Below are 18,571 nucleotides of genomic sequence, written 5' to 3'. Positions count from 1 at the left end.
CTCTCCCTGGCCTTTCCCTGACACAGGCAACAAAAGTGTGTAGTGAGAAAGCAGGCCTGAGCAGCTGCCTTAATCATTCAAATGCCTGCTGTAGCTCTCACACAAAGACTTGTGTCTAAGTGGCATATTCTAGAGCCTGTGCAAAATTCTGAAGGAAGCCTGAACCCTTTGAAAGTCATAGAGCCATCCAGACACTCAAGCCAAAAAACCCTGGAATTTTCCTAGACTCATTCTTTACCCTGCACCTGAAGTCAGTGGCCAAATCCTTTTAATTCTATCCCTTCAGTCTCAAATCCATTCTCTCAACTCCATCTTCACTGCATACAACTCGTTTTGGCACTTTATTTCACTTAAGCCTTCTCAAATACATCCTTCATACTGCTGCCTTCAGAAGTATTTTTTTCTAAAATATAAATCTGAATATCTCAACTATTTAAACTTCCTCCACAGCTACCTATTACTAGGAGTATATGGTCCAGAGCCTAGTTACTGAGACAGCAGTGGTTTTCAACCTTGATTTAAGACACACAGAAACAAAAAGGGGGAAAGGAGTATTACTCAAAATACTTAATAGGATAAATAACATTCTTCATGATTTGATCCTAACTAGTTTTTTGTCACTTTATGTTAAAAACCCTGTGCTCCAGTCAGACTGAACTACTTACATTTCCCTCAAAGCACCCTGTTCTGTCAAATCTCTGAATCCTTCTCTTCTAAAATAACAGTCTGTCCACACGACTACAAGACTCTGATTTATCCTTTAAAATGAAGTTGAATGTCCACATCTCTATGAAATGTTCCTTGACCCTCTCATATTATGTCTTGTTTACATGACAATCTCCCTTTTTCAGGCTGTCGGCTTTTGAAAGAGGAACTATGGTTAATTGGTCTTCATAATTCTTGTACACAGCACAATTATACTTAAAATACTTCAGGAGGAAGGAGAAACTTGGCACTTGGCAATATCAAACTTCTCTCCATTATATCTCTTAAATTCTCTTCAGTTTAACAAGTCACTTCAGAATTATCTGTGCCATCAAGGCATTGTGGGATGAGGTATGATGGGGTGGAGTAGAATACAGTGAGATGGAGAAACAAAAATGAACAAGAGATATTCTCAGACTTAGAAAAGCTTATCTAGAGAAGGAAACAGACTCAAAAAATAATAATAATAAGGAAGAAGAATCTTTAGTAATAAAGTCCTTGAAGGAGGATGTCCTCTTAAGCAAATACTCTGGAATTGACTGATGATAGTGTTTGTAACACAGCTAAAACTAAACACTGCCTCAATGACCTCTACTTTTTGACCTGGAAAAGTAATTAAGGAAGTCAGTTTTACTTTACCAAAGCATGTTATATTTTTCTGACCTCTGAATGCAAACAATTTGAGTTTAAAGGGTGAAACAAAATTAAGACCTTTTGGCATTTGAAGGTTAGGTGTTTGTTTATTTTAGGTTGAAAGAGGGTGGTTCCTGTCAGAAAGTTTCATGGCTTGGGAATCAGAGACCCTTGTAGATATAAAACAGTAATAATAAATACTTATTTCAAAATTTAATTATAAATTGACAGGAAATATATAAAATGTTTCCTCATACTTTTCTTATTTAAAATTAGAAATTCCTCAGAGCTAACAATACCTCTGTCTAATGCTCACTATTATTATTATAGATAGGCTCAAACCTAAATATGTAATTCCAGAAAAGGCAATCAGGTCAAGAAAAAGTTCAGGACTCGATAATCACATAGCTTTGCTTATACTAGGAACTTCTGGGAATAATATACAAAACACATGGCTTTAAAGGGAGTTTAGTAGGGAAAGAATATTCTTTTCAACAAATGGTATTGGGACCATTGGGTATCTCTGTGCAAAAAAAAAAAAATGAACTTGGACCTTTACCCCACACCACATACAAAAATTAATTTAACATGAATCGGAGCCCCAAATGTAAGAGGTAAAATTACAAACTTTTAAAGGAAAACATAAGAGGAAATCTTCATGGCCTTTGGTTAGGCAAAAGTGTCTTAGATACAACACCAAAAGGATGATCCAAAAAGAAAAACGTAAGCTGAACTTCATCAAAATTCACTGTGTTTATGCTTCAAGAGACATCATTAAAAAATAAAATAACAAACCACACTCTAGGAAAATATATTTACAAATTATATTTAATAAAGTGCTGATATGCAGAACATATAAAGAATTATATACATATATATATATATATATGGCAAGTGCCTTGTAAAATGACATTTATTTTAACTGACCATTAATTTTTTATTTTAAAAAGTCACATCATCAAAAAAGAACTCTTGTAACTTAAAACAAATGACCCAATTTTAAAATGAGCAAAAGATCTGAACAGACATTACACCAAAGAAGCTATATGGATGGGTAATAGACACATAAAAAGAAGCTCAACATCATTAACCATGAGGGAAATACAAATTAAATCCACAATGAGATACCAATTTTTACTCACAACAATGGTTATAATCAAAATGAGAATAATAAACATTGCTGAAGATGTGGAAAAATGGAAACTCTTATGCTGGTAGGAATGTAAAATGTATAGCCACTGTGTAAAACAGTTTTGCAGTTTCTGAAAAAGTTAAATATAAATTTGTTACATGATCCGGCATTCATTCCTAATAATATATCCAAGATATATGAAAACGTACATGTAAACAGTGTGAATATTCATGGCAGCATTATTAATAGTGTCCAAAAGTGGCAATAATCCAAAAGTCCATCAACTAATGAATGGATAAGCAAGTAGATAACGTGTAGTATATCCATACAACGGAGTATTATTCAGCAATAAAAAGAAATGAAACATGGACAAACGCTACAATATGAACCTCAGAAACATGAAAGAAAACAGACAGAAAAACCACATACTTATGATTCTATTTATATCATATGTCTAGAATAGGCAAGTCTATGGAGACAAAAAAAGCTGAGTGGTTACCCAAGTCTGGAGATGGGAAAAGGGGTTAACCATAAACTGACATGATGAATCTTTTTGGGGTTGTGGAAGGTTCTAAAACTGGGTTGTAGTCAGGCTCAGTATAAAATGAAAATGTAGGCACTTTGTTTAAAAAGGAGGAAAACGTTTTTTTTTTCTTTTTAGGGTTTCTCTCTTAACCTGTCATGGTAACTATTTAATGTTGTATTCCCTGAGTCATGAGATACTCACTGAGTAAATGCAGACCCTCTAAGGCACACAAGGCACATACAACCAGTCCTGACCTTCCTTGTGTCCATAGCCCCTCTGTGGGTAGAGGCAGCAGCAACGGGCAGAAACAGAAAAAATGTGACTGAGAACATGTTTCAAAGAAGGAAGAACACGTGGTTCCAAGTCCCTAGAGCATATTCAATTGTCCCATCAGACTTTACTTACAAAAAAAAAAAATTAAACATAAAATTATTAAGAATTTAAGATGACAATCACAGAGTATTAAACTCTAAGTACAGGGCCACCTTGTGAATTCAGGGCACCCTTCTGGGCATGGGGCCCTGTGAGACTGCACTGGTTACACATACATGAAGTTGGCCCTGATTGTAGTGATGGTTGTTCAACTTGGTATATTTACCAAAAATCACGGAATCACATATTTAAAATGGGTTACCTCTGTGTGATGTAAATTACACTTTAATAAAGTTTTTAAAAATAGCTTTAAGTCTTGGTAGTAGCACACTAAAATTAACCAGATTGGATAGAGCTTCATAGACTCTGAATACCTGCCCTTTGTGTCTAAGCCCAAATCAGTATCCCAGACTGAGTGCCTTTTACAGGGCCAAATAAGCCATAGGTCCCAAAGGATGACCTCTGATAAAGGAGCTGTATCTCAGAAAGGCCCACATAAAGTCAGAAGATATAGTTCTCCTTTTGACATACAAATTAACTTTAAAATAATAAAAACATACTGGTCTTTGGCCACAGTCCCTGGCACAGGCTAATAAACTTATAGATAGAGTTGCAAGAAGAATCTTTTGTTCTAATATTTGGTCTTTGACCCCATTTCTTGACACAGAGCTCCTAAACCCCTAGGAATTTCCTAGGTAATAGGAGCATCTTTTGTTTGAAGGAAGCAACTCTAGTGGGTTCCTATATGGCCTCAGGATGGGGTTGGTTCACCAAGAGAACCAACCATACAGTTAGCAGGCTGGAACTTCTAGCCTCACCCTCAGACCTCTGGGGAAGGGAGGAGGCTGAAGGTTGAGTTAATCACCAATGGCCAACAATATAACCTACTGAGCCTACATAATTAAGCCTTCATAAAAATCCAAAATGACAGAGTTTGGATGAGCTTCTTCATAGCTGAATATGTGGAGGTCCCCGGAGGATGGGTGGCATGCTAGAGAGGGCATGGAAGTTCTGTGCTCCTCACCCATGCACCTCTTCCATCTAGCTGTTTATGTATATCCTCTGTAATATCCCTTACAATAGATGGATAAACATAAGTAAAGTGTTTCCCTGAGTTCTGTGAGCCACCCTAGCAAATTAATCAAAACTGACAGGTTTGTGGGAACCCCCAATTTACATCTGGTTTGGTCAGAAGTATAGGTAACAATCTACTGCTGTGACTGGGATCTGAAGTGGAGGGCAGTCTTATAGAACTGAGCCCTCAACTTGTGGTATCTGATACTATCTTCAGGTAGACAGTATCAGAACTGAACAGAATTAGAGGATACCTAGTTGGTGTCTACTGAGAACTCCTTTGGTTGGTGTGAGGGAAAACCCCCATAACACCTGGTGTCAGAAGTATTGTACTGCGTGGTGTGAGAGAGTAGGAAAAGCACTTTGGTTTTTTTCATATCTCTTTTAACAACTCTTTGTGGATAGAGTAAGGGTGATTTCTGAGGTAATGAGCTTACCTCACAACTGGAGAAGACCTTTTAACTACTAGGGATTTCTAACTAGAGAGTAGGGCCAAATGAACAGTACTGTGGTGGAAGTCCACAATCATGACTGAATTCCATCAAAAGATGTCCTCTTACAATAAGCAATTCTGTGTGCTACAGTGCTTCTGACTGAACCTACTCTATGATCCAGAGTTCTATAACATTACTCTGGCACGTCTGTGATAACATAATTGTTCTTGAAAGATCTTATATTCTGCCAAAATGTGAACTTAAAAATTACAAGTGAAATAGGGGGAAGTCCACACAAAATCTACAGTATGAATCTTAAAAACATGACAGACAAATTAACCAGGGACCCAACAAAAACATTAATTATTCCTCCAAAAAGTATTAACATAGTTAATTTTTTAAAGCTGGGTTAAGTTCCAAATAAATAGATGATACAATAGGTATAGGTTTTATGAGAAATGGAAGAAAAAAGTGAATGTAACTTGATGGAAAGAATTGTAAGGAAGGGATAAGATTGCTAACTTATGAAAATGAGCAAAATGCATAAAACTTGGGAAGAATTCTATAAGAAGCACTTAAAAGACAGAATGCATGGCATAACTAAGCCAAAAGGAAGAACATGGTGTAACTAGATATCCTGTACAGCACTCTCTTTATTCCTCTCTGGCTTGATGCATCCCACTGTGTTTTTGTTTACATATACAGTCATCCCTTAGTATCTGTGGGGGACTGGTTCCAGGACCCCACCCCGAGGATACCAAAATCCACAGATGCTCAAGTCCCTTATATAAAATGGCACTGTATTACCATATAACCTGTGCATATCTTCTCATATACTTATTTATTTACTTATTTTTCATCCACATGGACACCAGGGAGCATATACTTGGTTATTTATAATACCTAATACAACGTAGAGCATATACTTGGTTATATATAATACCTAATACAATGTATTGTAAATGTTATGTAAATAGATGTTATAGTATATTGTTTAAAGAATAATGACAAGAAAAAAGTCTGTATACATTCAATACAGGCACAACTATCCTTTTTCTCCCCAAATATTTTCAATTTGCTATTAGTTGAATCTATGAATGCAGACCCCATGAATGGAGAGCCAACTACATCTGAGTTCAGCTGCTATTGATTGACAATGTAACACATTTACTTACTGGGAAAAATCATGTGCAAACAAAATAACTTCTAATATAGAATCTACATTATACATATATCATTCCATTATTTACCATTCACATGTGAGCTAATTTCATGTTATAAATACGCATTCTAGAAATGGGCAATGTAACAGGACAGACTGAATTTGATCTAGTACCTACTTTTAATTTGTGTCAAACTGTCAGCTTTTGCCCTCACCCACCCACCCATTCCCTGCCTTGCTTTACCCAACACCACAATGTTGGACACCTTTCAGTGACCTCATCTGTGGATCTCTCTTTCAGACTAGTTTTCTCAGTATGGGTTTAGTATTTTGAGAGTCAGGGAGGGTGACGTTATTTGTGTGGCTAGTTTTAGAGTACAGAAGAAAGACTTCACATATATATTCTTGTTTATTCATTTTGAAAGTAGATGAATATTTAATTTCTCTTTTTGAAATTAAAAACCAATGTCTCAATTTATTTTTTCTTATTATAGTTCTAAATAGAGGAAAAAAAATGCTTCCTCACCTTAATCTATACCATGGTTTTGCTATTTTCAAGGCATGTAGAACAATATATAATTTTTAAAAACAGGCACTGAATGTGAAAAGCTCTTTAATACTAGCAGAAACTTAGTAATATAAATTCTGTGGTGAATTACAAACTTTACATGTATGTGACATACCAATAAAGTGCATTGCAAATATCACCAAAGCAAATAAACAAACAAAAGACAGGCTATTATTACTCTCTACAAGTTTCATTACAGTTACAATGGCTGACATAAATGTTTTTGACTTACAAACATCTACAGGTCAAAAAAGTTTTCATCACTAAAAAATAGACTATTTGAACTAGTTAGAGATAAAACACTTCTCTCCTGAAACAAACTTTTTGTTTAACTTTTTAAATTTCTTCTGCCTCTTTTAAAGTGGCAGTCACTAATAACATAATATTAGTGTTCAAGTGCCAGATGTTAAGTCATTTAGACCTCAGACGGGCCTTATAAATACATCTATTTTTTTTTCTTGTTTTGTTTTGAGACAGAATCTCACTCTTCACCCAGGTTGGAGTGCAGTCCTGGGTTCTTAGCCTCCAGAGTTGCTAGGATTACAGGTGCACACCACCATACCTCACTCTTCACCCAGGTTGGAGTGCAGTCCTGGTTCTTAGCCTGCAGAGTAGCTGGGATTACAAGTGCACACCACCACATCTGGCTAATTTTTGTATTTTTTTGTGGAAACGAGGTTTCACCATGTTGCCCAGACTGGTCTCAAACTCATGGCCTCAAGTAATCTGCCCACCTCAGCCTCTCAAAGTACTGGGATTACAGGTGTGAGCCCCTGTACCATGCCATGTCCATCCTTTAATCCAGGGATTTTTGCTAATGAAATAATTAGAAGATCATATAAAAATTTAGCAACAATCTATTTATAAAAACAACAAATGAAAACTGAACTAAATGTCTAATTGAGGACTGGTTAAATAATTATGTTATGAAATACTTTAAATGATGCAATAGATAAACATGTATCATTAAAAGTATCAATGTAAAGTATATGGAATACTTTAAATGATGCAGTGGATAAAAAGGTATCATTTAAAGTATTAATGTAAAGTATAAAATGCAAAGATAGTCAAGATATAGTAGGTTAAGAGAGGTAGCAAAACAATAATGTAACATAAGCATTTTTGTTAGATATGTATAATAACGAAAATAGGAAAAGGTCTAGAAGGCATTTAAACTAGAGGTTCTCAAAGTATAGTTCTTAACTATCAACATCAGCATGACTTAGGAACTTGTTGGAAATGAAATTCTGAGGTCCCACTCTAGCCCTACTGAATCACAAACTCTCAAGGTAGGGGCCAGCAATCTTTGTTTTAGTAAACCCTCTATGTGTTTCTGATATATGGTTTGAGACCACTATTCTAGGTCCTATACTGGGAATCAGGATCCCTTTCAGACAGGAATGAAAACCATAAACTGTATTTCAGAAAAGTGTACATTGAAAAAATGCTCAATTTTATTCACAAATATGGGAAAGAAAGTATCTGTGGTAGTAAAGTACTGTTTCCAAGTAGAATATACCTACTGAACCCTAGGACTCTTCACCTACAACAAAATAACAGATATTTACTGCATATAAGTTGCCAAAATTAAATCACATAAAATAAAAGCAAACTGTGAACGAAACCCTCAAGTCTGCTATACCAATATTTCTTCTAGTTTGTCTTTATAAACTTTCTCAAATTCGAAGACTGACACAAAAATCTCCTGGGTTTAACTTCAAATTTCTGAACTACTGAGTTTATACGTTGAACTTGTGGCCTTTCCAATAAAGAAATCTTACTTGATCACTATTCCATTTGACTAACAATCTGTACTTCCTGGCCTTAGGATAAAAACTTTTTAGAGAAAGTTTTTCTTTTTCCTTTTGTTGTCCCCTCTCCCTCCCCTAGAGAAAATTTTAAGAAATTTATTATTTCAGAAACGTCCTAAATCCTGTACAGATCCCTGACTTCCTTAGAGCTTATAGTAAGAACCAAGATCAGAGACCTCAAGTTAAAGCTTCAAAGAAAACAAAAGGACAAAAAATAAAAAATGTAACTAGATATATTGGTAATCATTCCTAATTTTATTGTTCCAAATCAATTTTAGGTTTCTGTGGTAACATATGCATCTCCTATGATAGTAACTTTTAACCAAATAAAAATGTTAATGTTATTCTAAGAAGAGTATCCCAACTCTTTTTTAAAAACACTATATGCACACCTGCTATTCTCCTATCAATCCAAGCAGGAAACCATTTCTCCTTTACATCATGAGCAATAGAAAACTACTTATTAAAACATTAATCACAGTCCATTATATTCTGACTCACTGCCAAAAGTTCCCATTACATCACTGAAAATATCTATTAACCAAAACCTGCTTCTGACAAGTTACAGGAGTGTTTAGAATTTAGTAATGTAAAACTCAATTTAAAAAGAACAGTTACACAATTGATTTTGCAGTGGCAGCAAAAATAATTACTTTTTTCCCGACATTTATTACCAAAAGGTTGATTTAACTGGTGTTTCTACTGTAAAATTATTCAAAAATTATTTCAAGCTTCACCTAGTCTTATTAAATACATTTACTATGAAAGTATTAAACCAATGACTGAAAAGTGAAGTTAAAGAATTTTAAAATGTGCTGAATGTAACACTGTATGTAAAACTATATTGAGTTGTGTAAATATGGGTCTTGTTTAGAGCCATGTCTTACAGGAAATTGTAGCAAATGAAAACCATCCCCATTTTCCATTTCTACTCTTTAGGATTTATGTTTTTACATTTAAAACCAGTTATATAGAGAAACGACCATGGCAATATTACCTTCAAGTCAGAATAATGACTACTTTGGGCATTCTGATTGTGTTAAAATAATTTAATACTATTAGAAGCAACGTTTAAATATATTTTGATTTTCCAACAGAATCAACTATCTAGTTTTTATCTGCTGAACTGTTTGTTTGGGAAGTAGTAACAGTGGCTTCCTAACTTAAGACAATGCCACACCAAACCAGGAAGAAGAGAGGTGACATTTAATAAAGTGCTAAAAAAAAGCACAGGGGTGATGGGTATATATTTCCTAAGAACAGAGACCACTTCATAAAAACCAATAATTCAACAGTAGAAACATGGGTAATTTTTCCTCTGTTTGGCTATATTTTCAAAATTTTTCTATAAACATATGTTACCTTTATAATGGGGAATACCCAATGAATTATTTATTTTAACAGTTACACATGACTCCAAGATAACTGGGAAAGACTTCAAGAGAAAGAGCTATCATGTCTTAATACATTATATTGTATGTATTTTCCTCCAAATTTAAATTATCATAATCTCTATTTCTGAAAATAGGAGAAAATGACAATCTCCGATAGATTTTATAAAATCTAATGTTTCTTAGGTTTATGTTTTCCTTACTGTAATGTTTCCTATGTTTAATTTAGTTGGAAAAGTAATGGTAGAAGGACTTAGAGAAATTAAAAGCATGAATTATATCTCAGTTAATAAGGAGACAGAAAAAGAAGAGAAACTTAAGTTACAATGATAGAACATGATAACAATAAATTGCCAGGGGACTTTAACCCAAAAGCCAACATGTTTTACATTTTAAAGGTTAAAAGAGTCATTAAGCTACACATGTCTAATAATTTCCTAACAACTCAATCTCCTGATTGATTTTCCTTTAAAAAAATTAGTCTCTCTAAATAGAAATACAATTTCTACAAATTTAGTAAAAATAAAGTCATCTCTACTTGAAAGTAGTTCTTAAGAGAATATAAGGCTGGGCACAGTGGCTCATGCCTGTAATCCCAGCACTTTGGGAGGCTTCAAAGCAGGGGAATCACTTGAGGTCAGGAGTTTGAGACCAGCCTGGCCAACATGGTGAAACCCTGTCTCTACTAAAAATACAAAAATATTAGCTAAGCATAGTGGTGAGCACTTGTAATCCCAGAAACTCAGGAGGCTGAGGCAGGAGAATCACTTGAACCCAGGAGGAGGAGGTTGCAGTGAGCCGAAACCAAGCCACTACACTGCAGCCTGAGCGACAATCTTGATTTTTCTGTTTTCAATCCATAATGGAAAGGAAAAAAAGACAAAGACATTTCATTATTCTTAGGTGAATATAAGTTGGATAATGAGAATGTAAGGATGCAGAAAGTAGCCCTCTAGATACTAATTGTGATAAAAATAATCATGTAAGTAAAATCTCAGATAATGATATCTTAGATTAATCTTCTCAAACTCTTTTTTTTTAATCTTCCCAAACTCTATTGGTGGGCTTGGGCTCTACTGATCCCACAGTGCTGTGGATCACCTGCCATGGAGCCCAGCCCTAATGGCCCCACCAGCCTCTAGCCCCACTGCCATTTATAGGACTGATTCTGCAAGATATGCAGTCTGTGGCCCAGCCAGGCCTTGTCACTGCAGGTGGAGCAGTTGCCCTGCCACCAGTGCTCACAGTGCTAGGATACCCTTGTCATCCGCAGTAAGACCTATGACAACATGATGGTTTTGGATGGCATCATCCAGTATATAGAGAGGAACAAGTTCTCCTACCAGGAGATTATAGTCAACCTGCCTCTCTGCAGCCACCCCAACCCACAAAAGGTGGTGATTATTGAGGACGGGGACAGGGGCATCCTGCGCAAGGTGATGTAGCACCCCTCTGTGAAGTCTGTGGTCTACTGATGAGGATGCCATCCAAGTCTCTCAGAAGTTCCTGCCAGCCAAAGCTGTTGGCTACTTTTGCACAAAGCTGACCTTACACATGGGTAATGGGTTTGAATTTATGGAACAAAATTAGGATGCCTTCAATGTTATCAGTGACTCCTCAGACCCCATGGGCCTTGCTAAAAGGCTCTTCAAGGAATCCTACTACTAACTCATGAAGACAGTTCTCAGAAGGGTGGCCCTAAAGGAGCATGGCATTCTCTGCTGCCCAGGTGACTGCCAGTGGCTGTACCTAGACCTCACCAAAAAGATGCAGCAATTCTGCAAGTCACTCTTCCCCATGGTGGGCTGTACCTACTGTACCATCCCCACCTACCGCAGAGGCCAGATTAGCTTCATGATGTGCAGCAAAAACCCAAGCACCAAGTTCTGGGAGTCCATGCGACAGCTGACACAGAAGCTGGTGGAACACATGTAACTGAAATACTATAAATCAAATGTGCACCAGGCAGCCTTTGTGCTGCCCAAATTTGCCCACAAGACCCTGAATGACCTGAGTTGAGCCCAGATGCTGCTGTGGATGCCAACCAGGACATCGGACCAGGAGGCCTCCAGGGTGCCTGGTCCTCTCCAGCTCTGAGCCAGACCTCTTGCCAGCTCTCACATACCACCAACTGCCCAGGTCCCAGAATGCTGCCTGGCTGACCAGCTGAGCAGACTGTGTGTCTGTCTCTCTTGGTGTGTAGCATTCAGCCTCCAACCCTTTATCAGCTGTGTACAGCACCATTTCTCTGCCTTCTCTTGCCCCTTCCTTCACTCACCAAATGTGTAGCCAAACAACAAAACAAAAAGAGTCTCAAACTCAAAAATCAATGAGTTACCAATATATTGTGTACAATTCAATTATTTTTAGTAAATTTACAGCATTGTGCAACCATTACCACAACCCAATTCAGAACATTTTCATCACTTCAAAGCAAATCCCTCATGCCCATTTGCAGTCACTCAAGTATGTATTTTTAAGGACAAAACAAAATATTATATTCTCATCAGGATAGTCATTAAACAAGATAGATTTCATTCCACAATAATTTGAGAAATATTGCTAAAAGTATGTGTCAACATCCTTTCATCTTTAATGATGCTTGTGCATCATAATTTACTTGACACATTTTTAAGTGTATAAATGCTATTGGCAAGTGTCCACATAAAGGTATTGGAAGGAAGAAAATCATGTAAAAATGAACAATTAATTGGATTGATCCGTATAACTGGTGTTCACAAATCTAAAAGTGAGACTCTTTCACAATTATGAAATAAAAACGATGGTGATCCTCTTTTCAACCAAATTACAAGCCATCAAAGTTTTCAGAGATACTAAACTTTGATCAAACAAAAACAGTAAGAGACAATGATAAGCTTAAACTTGTTGATGTATTTGAAAGCCAGAATCCAAATTCAATTTTGATGATAGAAATGCAAGTGGAACCAGAAGAAGTAACAAGCTCAGACAGACATGGTGGCTCATGCCTGTAATCCCAGCACTTTGGGAGCCCGAGGTGGGCAGATCACTTGAGGTCAGGAGTTCAAGACCAGCCTAGCCAACATGGTGAAACCCCATCTCCACTAAAAATACAAAACATTAGCTGGGTATGGTAGCACACACTTGTAATCCCAGCTACTCAGGAGGCTGAGGCAGGAGAATCACTTGAACCCAGGAGGCGGAGGTTGCGGTGAGCCAAGACCATGACACTGCACAGTCTGAGCAAAAAAGCGAGACTCCGTCTTAAAAAAAAAAAGATCAAATCTATTAGAGATGTATTTGAAATATGGATTCAGTATATACAAGTTGCATGTGTCCCATGTTCATGTGTGACCACTGATCAGTGGTTAGTTGCATTCAAAGGGCACTGCCAATTTCGGGTATAGACACCTTCTAAATCAAGAATATATGGAATAAAAATTTGTATTATATTTAAATCTCTGTTAAATGTTCTAATACAATTGTTTTCTAAACTTTGGTTATTCATAAAAAAATGTAAAATTATTTAATAAATGGGTTCACTGGACCTAGATAATAAATAGGAATGACTATTTTTCCTGGTAAAATGAGGGTTAGAAACTGAAATTTCCATGAAGCATTATAATATTGTACCTACCTTCAGAATATTTTCTTCACGTCAAAGCAAATCACTCATGCCCATTTGCCATCCCTCAAATATGTATTGTTAAGGACAAAACAAAATATTATATTCTCATCAGGATAGTCATTAAACAAGACAGAAGTCAGAGGACCTCTCCATTTGCTTGAGGCTATGCAAACCTCTGCTCATACATAATTTCTTGTAGACTTTAAAAGTATGTTCCCTAAACTTTAGACACAATTTGAGTGGTGACTTCTATGTGTTTAAAGCAGCATTTGTCAAATTTTTCTTAACATAATTAACAATATACTTCACATGGAACCCCACTAAAGTGTGTATATACACACACATATAACTAAAACAAAAGTTTTACAAGCCAATCAATGCTTACAGTTTTATTATTTGCTTTTAATTTTTATTTTGGGGGAAATTTTTTTTAAATGTTTTATATTTTTGGAGACACAGTCTTGCTCTGTCGCCCAGGCTGGAGTGCAGTGGCATGATCTCAGGTCACTGCAACCTCCACCTCCCAGGTTCAAGCAATTCTCATGCCTCAACATCTTGACTAGCTGGGACTGACTACAGGCACATGCCACCACACTTGGCTAATTTTTTTGTATATTAGTAAAGATGTGGTTTTACCACATTGCCCAGTCTGATCTGGAACTCCTGAGCTCAGGCAGTCCAACCGCCTCCACCTCTCAAAGTGCTAGGATTACAGGCGTGAGCCACTGCGTCTGGCCTGTGTTTAATTTTTAGAGGCAGAGTCTTGCTCTGTTACCCAGGTTGGAGTGCAGTGGCATGAGCTTGGCTCACTGCAGCCTCCAATTCCTGGGCTCAAGTGATCCTCCTACCTCAGTCAGCCTCTCAGTAGCTGAGAACACAGGTGCATGACACCATCCCTGGCTAATTTTTACATTTTTTGTAAAGACAAGATCTAGTTATATTGCTCAGGCTGGTCTTAAACTCCTGGGCTCAAGACATCCTTGTGCCTTAGCCTCCCAAAATGTTGGGATTACAGGCATGAGCCATAGCACCTGGCCCAATGCTTACATTTACACAATGTCCTTGACTAGTTTACTTTTCATTTTATTCTATTTTTTTAAATGTATATAACTTACGATCTAAAAAACACTGATAATATGGCTCTTCAGTATGTCATTTTTAAATGTTAAAGTTGAGGGTTAAGATGATGATAGAAAAATTATTTGTAACAAACAAAACCACCTTTCAAAGCAAGAAAGTAGACAAGTTCATAAAACAGATGGAAGTGATAGAGCTACCATCAAGCTATAAATGTTAACTTTAACAAATGAGAGGATAAATGTAACAACTAAGCATTCCTAAGGAAGAAGGGCCGCTTCATGGAAAAATTACCACAGAGCTCCATGAAATACCCTCCTGCTGTTGACTCAGTTGTTGGGAGATGAGAGCTGTCCAAATGTGTCTTATTACTGGGAAGGCTTCTGTCTCTCACTAGCAAGCCCAAGCCACTGAATTTCCTTTCTCTCTCGCTCTGGTATGCAGAGGTGGGTACAAAAGAATGCAGTAAATAGTAAGAATACTATTGCTTCTGCATCCTTTCAATTCTTTTTAAATTATGTTTGAGGTAAAATTCAAGGCAGAAAATATGAAAGTTGACTGAAATTTTTTTTTTTTTTTGAGACAGAGTCTTGCTCTGTCACCCACGCTGGAGGGCAGTGGTATGATCTCGGCTCACTGCAACCTCAGCCTCCCGGGTTCAAGCAATTCTCTGCCTCAGCCTCCTGAGTAGCTGGGATTACAGGCACATGCCACCACGCCCGGCTAATTTTTTTTTTTTTTTGTATTTTTAGTAGAGACAGGGTTTCACCATCTTGGCCAGGCTGATTTTGAACTCCTGAACTCGTGATCCACACGTCTTGGCCTCCCAAAGTGCTGCGATTACAGGAATAAGCCACTGCGCCCAGCCCAAAGTCTATATTTCTTTTTCCTTCTTTCTTTCTTTTTTTTTTTTTTTTTGAGAAGGAGTCTTGCTCTATTGCTCAGGCTGGAGTGTAATGGCACAATCTCAGCTCACTGCAACTTCTGCCTCCTAGGTTCAAGCGATTCTCCTGCCTCAGCCTCCTGAGTAGCTGAGATTACAGGTGCCTGCCACCACATCCAACTAATTTTTTGTATTTTTTAGTAGAGACAGGGTTTCACTATATTTGCCAGGCTAGTCTTGAACTCTTGACCTCAAGTGATTCACCCTCCTCAGTCTCCCAAAGTGCTGGGATTAAAGGCATGAGCCACTACTCCTCTGAATTTCACCTAAATCTAAAGACAGTCAACCACTCCTTGGTAGAATATTTTTAAAACATTTGAAAAGTACCAATTCCACAAAATCTGAGATGCTAAACCCATCACAAATTAGCAAAGCAGCTATACTGCATGCCTTCAAACACAAGGCCAGGGGAGACTAAGCTATTAATAAAACTAGCAGGAAGAAATGTCTACATTGGGTAAGGAGGCTAAAACAAAGCAGAAGGCAACAAATGGTGAGATTCTATTTTGTTTTCATATTCCGTAGCCCTAGATAGGGTAGATTTTAGGGTTTGATGAGGTGAGCAAGATGCTAATTAAAGCTAAAGGAAAAATGTGAAGAGACATAAAAAACAAGGCAACCATTGTGGGAAATCTAAGAAACACAATCAGTGTAAAATATGTGGCTCAGCTGAAAACAAGATTTTCATATTCACCATGTATATAAGGCATATTGACTCAATTTTTAAAATGTAATATAATTGCATTAAGAGATAATAGGGCAAGTGAAATAAGGGTAGGGAAGAGGTTTTAGAGGGTTAAATCTTCAATCTCTCATACTACAAAGTCAAGAGACAGCTATAAAATTGGAAACCAAGGAACTGCAGTATAATTATGTTATTTAGAAATACAGAGGTAAATAGTAGAACAAAAAGCTAAGGTTTAGAAGCTGGACAGAGTAAAAAAAACTTACACTAAGACATGCAGAATCTAAGAACAGCCATCAGCATTAAAAATTACCTGAAATAGCACCTTGCTCTCAGTCAAATAAAAAACAAACCTACATAAACTCAATCAGCATCTTCTCTCACTTTGAAATATTTCAGAATGATGAGCCAACCCTGGCTGGTCATCTAATCCACATTTTACCATCTTATTGGTAATTCTCCTTCCAAAAACATTATTCCCTTCAAAAATCCTTCATAAACTAAAATTTGATTTGCTACCCATGTTCACTCTGCCCTACCAAAGTTTTCTAGTTTCAATAATCATGCCTCTTTTAATCTTCTATATAGGACCAAACTTGACCACTACTTAAGTTTGTGGATCTCCCTAAGTCTCTATAAATTTCTTAAAATAATGTAACCAAATATGATGGAGAAATTTTTATGACTAAATTAACATGATTTGGTCAACACAGAAGCTACCTACAATACAGAAGCCCTTCTTCAGAGTGGACTCTATTAGGCAGCTGCAGACAACATATTAGACAACCAGAACAGATCTTTTTTTTTTTTTTTTGCCATATCTGTGCCTCTACAGAACAAAATTATTTTCCACAATAATCATGAAATTAAATTAAAAATAATGCAGAAAAGCACACAGTGAGGCTTTTCTTTTATAGCACTTTGCACACATAATTATTCCAATAAAAAATTTAAACATAAAATAAAGTTTCTATCATGAAAGATAAGTAGCAAATTAAAATACCTATTAATTATATTAATTTTTAAATGGCACAATTTATAAGCACAAAATGGAGTATCACATTATAATTTCTGTTTTGAGCTTTGACTTCTGCAGCTTTGTGAATGAGTGCATTAAAATTGGTTGTTTTTACATATTTAAATTCAATAGATGTTATAGTCAGAGCCATCAATTTATCTCTGCTCACAGTCTGTTGAAAAATACTTTTTGTTAATTTTAATTTCAAAAGTTTCTTATCTGAAGAAACAGATATTCAAATAACTAGGAAATATCTTACTGATAAGGATAAGTTTGGCAGAATAAAATTTTTATTTCACAATAAATTCTAGAAAGTGCAATACTGTTGAAGTATTTGTTTCTTTAAAAGTGATTCTAGCAACTTTCAAATGTCCCCACAACCGAAAACTTTAAACACAAATAAAAGTTCTCAGAACCTAAGTTCTGTTTGTTGGTTGTTTTTTTTTTTTAAAACAGTCCTGCTCTGTCATCCAGGCTGGAGTGCAATGGTGTAGTCTCAGCTCACTGCAACCTCTGCCTCCGAGGTTCAAATGATTCTCCTCCCTCAGCCTCCCAAGTAGCTGGGACTACAGGTGTGTGCCACCACACCAGGCTATTTTTATATTTTTAGTAGAGACAGAGTTTCACTATGTTGGCCAGGCTGGTCTCAAACTCCTGACCTCATGATGCACCTGCCTGGACCTCCCAAAGTGCTGGGATTACAGATAAGAATTACACCACACCCAGCTGTTTCTTCATCTTTATAATCACTGAGCTAACACTGTTTACTTTAAATTTATAGTTTAAACTCAGGAATATGTAGTACCAAGGGGAATTAAAAATAGAAATTTTGTCAGAAAGGAGCTTGAAAAATTCCAAAACCATACAAATTTACACTTGAATGAGGTTAAATGTAGCTAGGTTTGTGGCTATTGGGGGTTGGGGGGTGAAAAGGGGGGCCTGGGGATGATTGTAAAACTGAAATTTATCTGAATTAAATTTTGCATACATACAATATTATTAAATAAAACTAAAGATATGTTAATTGATAGCTTACATATATATTATTAAATTCAAAAGTAATTACAGCAATTGTTGAGAACTTGGACCAACAAAAGATTTTTTTCAGAAATGAGTATTTGAAAACCAACATTGTCAGTACATGTTCATTTAAAAAACAGACTTTTATTCAGTTTTATTTTAAAAAATCTCTACAGACACACAACCCCTTATTGCCTATAACTTTGTTGTCAGATAAAACCCTGGGATTAACCATTTGCTCAGATAAAAACCTTGGAAGAAATCCTTTCCTTTTCATACCACCCTTAACCAATCCATCAAAAATTCTTTTGCCTCTGCTATCAAAATTATATCTATAATCTGACCACTTTCTTATGAACTATACTACTACCATGCTAGGACAAGCCACTACCATCTTAGCAGGACTACTGCAA

The 18,571-nt window shown here is 36.4% G+C and overlaps 1 protein-coding gene and 1 pseudogene across 2 annotated transcripts in view; one reads left to right on the top strand and one right to left on the bottom strand.

Annotated features, from left to right (window-relative positions):
• The window catches only part of LOC105705692 (spermidine synthase-like), a 41,326-nt pseudogene extending 29,499 nt beyond the window's left edge, over positions 1-11,827 (top strand).
• The window catches only part of MNAT1 (MNAT1 component of CDK activating kinase), a 219,399-nt gene that overhangs the window by 41,908 nt on the left and 158,920 nt on the right, over positions 1-18,571 (bottom strand). The gene's annotated exons all lie outside the window — the stretch shown is intronic.

The sequence above is a fragment of the Aotus nancymaae genome, unplaced genomic scaffold, assembly GCF_030222135.1.
Source record: "Aotus nancymaae isolate 86718 unplaced genomic scaffold, 86718_ANA_hifiasm-v0.15.2.pri h1tg000011l, whole genome shotgun sequence".
Classification (NCBI taxonomy): Eukaryota; Metazoa; Chordata; class Mammalia; order Primates; family Aotidae; genus Aotus; species Aotus nancymaae.
This window is presented reverse-complemented; position numbering and strand designations above follow the sequence as displayed.